The sequence below is a fragment of the Oratosquilla oratoria genome, chromosome 27 (genome assembly GCF_046742065.1).
Source record: "Oratosquilla oratoria isolate Oo_2021 chromosome 27, ASM4674206v1, whole genome shotgun sequence".
Taxonomy (NCBI): Eukaryota; Metazoa; Arthropoda; class Malacostraca; order Stomatopoda; family Squillidae; genus Oratosquilla; species Oratosquilla oratoria.
The window spans coordinates 27,572,977-27,577,965 of NC_134803.1; positions in this window are offsets into that span (position 1 = coordinate 27,572,977).

Consider the following 4,989-nt stretch of genomic DNA (forward strand, 5'->3'; position numbering starts at 1 on the left):
AAACGAGAGAGAGAGAGAAAGAAATACTAAATGAATAAGTGAATAATGAATCGATAAAAGAGAAGAATTAATAACCATAAAAAATAAGTAGATATAAATACAAATCAATCAATTGTCAAAATAAATAAATAAATAACTAAAAAACATTTGGGTAAATAGATAAATGTATAAATAAACAAATAAATAAAAATAAATAAGTAAATAAATTAATATATAGATAGATGAATAAACAAGCAGAGCTAGGCGCGTTATCGCCGAACAGGTAGTGCGTTACTAACGCAAGTGCTCAGCTTTGGTTATTTTGTGTTTTAGAATAGGGAACATTAAAGTTGTAGTTAAGGTATTATTTTATTGAGAATATTCGTAAGAAGTAAATACTTCTCCATTTCTTTTATCTATCAAAATAATTCTAAAGGAAATTAAAATCGGTAATACATTAACGGTAACGCATTAACGGTAATGCACTACTTGTCCAGCGGTAACGCGCCCTGCTCTGAAAACAAATGAATAACAGAAATGCAGAATTTTATAAATAACTAAATAGGTAAAATAACCAATCAATCAAGAGATAAATAAATAATAATAAGACATTATATATGAAAAAAAATAATAAGAACCTTATTTATTCGGTGAATAAGTTAGCATTGATTGCACTAAGTCATCGTCCTCTCATGAACATACAAAAAATATTATGTATTACGAATGTGGCAAATCATCACTGAAAAAGAAGTCAAAAGAAGAGTAAGGTATTGGAAAAAATACGAGGAAAGCAATAGAAATAGACATTACAACAGCTTATGCGGAAACATAGATAATCGCAAAAGTAATTCATATTCACAATAAAGACTAAGACCTGTTCTAAACCTTTGATAAAAGTAACAGAAAAAATCACAAGACTGAAATCGAGAATAATCGTACATTATGTGATATTCACATCTTTTGATTCCTGACTTGGTTAACTGATGTGTATAACAAAGGCGAACATGGAGTATCGTATATTAATATAACTAGTCTACCCTTGATGTGGCAAGATCCTACCAACATGACGTCACGCTCAAATCCTCTTAAGCCACTTAAAAAAAAAAAAAGTATCATCTTTGCTTCTGAGAGAAGGCGTTTTTTTTTTTTTTTTTTTTTTTTTTTTGTTTTTTTTTTTTTTTTTTTTAAGTATGTGCATGAAACATGCAAACTCACCAGCTAGAACTTTGACAAAACTGATCACCTGCATGACTCACGTAGCGGCTCGTTGTCAAATTTCCGTCAGATAATTCTGCGTAGAATTTAGAAAGAGACATTTCGTTGGGAATGCTCAGTCCATACCAGGGCTTTAAGAGGGTAGATTTGCCCTCTTGCTCTATGCTAGCTTCGATGAAAACAATAAAAATACCGTAAACCAAACACTTTGGCACTTCACCTAGTCAGCCATTCATACACTGCGCCGAATGGTACCGAGGCACAGTCGGGCACGTTCGAAAGGTTCGAAATTCGAGAGGCGCAAAACTTGACATTGGAAGGCCTCAACGGCTCTCGGATTTTTTTTTTTTTTTTTTTTTTTTTTAAGAATAAAAAATGAAATCTAATCGTGCCATTTTCACGGGTCGGGTGAGAACGATAACCGTTTCTTTATGTGGCATTATATTCTTTCTCACAGCACCGTTACTCAAATCATCCTTATGGGTTTCTTGTACGCCTCGCCATTACACCATATAGTTCGCTATCCAACGTGAACTGGCCTGTTCTTACATCGACCTTGAATCTTCCTTTCTCAAGCTCTTCCGCTGAAGTTATTTTCCATACTTAGTGTCTATATACTTTGTAGATAACCTCCCTATCCAACGCCTACACGTCTTGTAGACAACCTTCCTGCTCTGGCCAATTATCCCTCTCAACCAAACAGACACCACCAGACCCATTTTGCATCCACCTACGTGGACCTACCCTCACTGGCTAACCACTCCCCTGCTCCCTCCTCCCCCCCTCCATCTCTCCCCTCTATCTCTCTCTCCTCCCCTCTCTCTCCTCTCTTTCCCCTCTCTCCCCTTTTTCTCTCTCTCTCTCTCTCTCTCTCTTCTCTCTCTCCCCTTTCTCTCCCTCTCTTTCTTTCTATCTCATCTCCTTGCCTCTCTCTCTCTCTCTCTCTCTCTCTCTCTCTCTCTCTCTCTCTCTCTCTCTCTCTCTCTCTCTCTCTCTCTCTCTCTCTCTCTCTCTCTCTCTCTCTCTCTCTCTCTTCTTTTCTTTCTTTTCTCTCTCTCTCTCTCTATCTCTTTTTCTCTCTCTCTCTTTATTTATTTTTTTATTTTTTTTCTATCTCTCTCTCTCTCTCTCTCTCTCTCTCTCTCTCTCTCTCTCTCTCTCTCTCTCTCTCTCTCTCTCTCTCTCTCTCTCTCTCTCTCTCCCTTCTTTTCTCCCTCTCTATTATTTTTCCCTCTCTATTCTTTTTTCCCTCTCTCTCTTCCTGATACCCTTTCCATCCTCTATCCGTGCCCCAACGCTTCCAACTCTTTTATCAGTCGTCCTCATCAGCATTTGGTTAATGTTTTTTTTTTCTCTACAGTGGAACTACAGTGCTGTGTAAAGAATAATGATTCGACTTAACGTCGCGAACTCCCAAATTAGGAGGCTAGGGCGGTGTGCCTTACAGAAGCCTTTGTAGCGTGAAATTGAATAAACTATACCCTTGGTCCAACTCGCTGGTGGCAGTAATTGTTTAATAGAAATATAAAACGACCGGGAATGTCCCAGGAGGACAAAAATTAGCAAACGTTGACCCTAAATAAAAAAAAGGAGAAAATCAGAAAACACTGAACAACAAACTTATAAACCTGACCTCGATCATAGGAAAAAACATAAAGAATAATTATAAGAGCCCAGTGGGTATCTTGACGAAATAAGGATCAGGTAGTAGTGAGTACGAATCTCGGGACATCTGAGTGATTTTTTGCGTTTGTTCCCGAAATACCCTGGCCAGACGGTGAGGCGACCCAAACATAGCACAGCGTCTTGCCGCAACTGACAGGGTTTGCACTTTTTGAGGTTTCTCACTTCTCACTCAAAAAAAAAAAGAAAATCCAGAAAATGCCAGTCTGCACAGCTTCAGACGTTTTCGTGTGTCTGATCTAGAAATTTTACAATATGATTATTTCAAAATGAAAAAAAAAAAATTATGCTGTGCTATCTTTGGACTTCAAAAACGGAGACTCGTGGGTGGAGGGAACTTATTAGAAGCCTTTGAGATTGTAAAAGAAATTGATACCATAAAAAAAATAATAATAATAATAATCACTCTAGATACTAAGCGGATGAGGACTAATAGTCTCGAGTTATTAGGACATATATTTAATTGAAAAGTAGATAGACTATCTCGTCAGCCTTGTCGCTAATGAATGGGTTACGCGTCCATCCGGAATGACTAAATGTCATAATGTTCCAAATCTTAGAGTTCAATTGGATAAATGCCCAATTTTGTCTATTTTCATCAGATTTCGTTATGTACTCATAGGTCCTGTCAGTATGCATTATCATTGTAATTCATTGCTCCAACGTGCTCGAGCAGCCCACATACGTCTCTCAAGTACCTTGGGAATCGATACACATGTTTCCATGGCATGATATGAGAGTGGGGTGGATAGATGGGGTGAAAAGGGTCTTGGATAAATGACGAACGTCTGTCGAGTATGGAAAAGATAGGAATGAGGGGAGGGAAACTGTGAATGAATATATATATATATATATATATATATATATATATATATATATACATATATATATATATATATATATACAGTATATACACACATATTATGGGAAAGGTGGAGGGGGAAACACGGGTCTTTATCTGATTATCGAGTTTATTCCTGACCGGTTTCGCTTACAATAGCTTCTTCAGAGGAGTGTTACTCTGGGTCGAAGTTGGCGGTGTATATAGTGAGTCAGGCCCACGTTCCCTCCTTGCGGAGTGGTTGGTGGCTGGTTCCAGTACATGTCAAACAGCATCGGTACAATATATATATAATATATTGTACCGATGCTGTTTGACATGTACTGGAACCAGCCACCAACCACTCCGCAAGGAGGGAACGTGGGCCTGACTCACTATATACACCGCCAACTTCGACCCAGAGTAACACTCCTCTGAAGAAGCTATTGTAAGCGAAACCGGTCAGGAATAAACTCGATAATCAGATAAAGACCCGTGTTTCCCCCTCCACCTTTCCCATAATTTGTCCTAATGTCTCTATATATACATATTATATATATATATATATATATATATATATATATATATATATATATATATATATGACGAGGACGAAAGGTATATTATTAGGGGAGGTAGGGTTAAAACATATCCGGTTGTTGTGTCCATCAGAATAACTGCTCTCCCTCTTAGTAACATTGCCATTGACCAGAGCAAATTAAAAGGAGATAGGAACGACCAATCATTCCCGAGGTGCTGATATGCTTTGGGTGTTCTTTGGGTTGTGTATGGAATGATTATGTGTTTTGACTCGTACATCCTTTTTTAATGTAGAAATTGACCTTAGTATGTGTATTTTTATGTTTATGTATATATATATATATATATATGTATATATATAATATATATAAATATACATATATATATACATATATATATACATATATATATACATATATATATGTATATACACATATATACATGTGTATATATATAAATATACATATGTATATATACATATATATACATATGTATACATATATATACATATATGTATACATATATTATATATATATACATATACATATATATATGTATAGTATATGTCATATTTGAACATAGAGGACGTCGTAATATTATGCAAAAGTTTCCGTAACGTAATACTTGTGTCGCGACCTCATATGGGTCGGAAGCATTTCTCCCACGATATCAGTGACGCACGACGACGAGAGAGACCTGTGCGACGCCAAGCATACATTTCCGTTTTGCCTGATACAACAGTGACCGACATA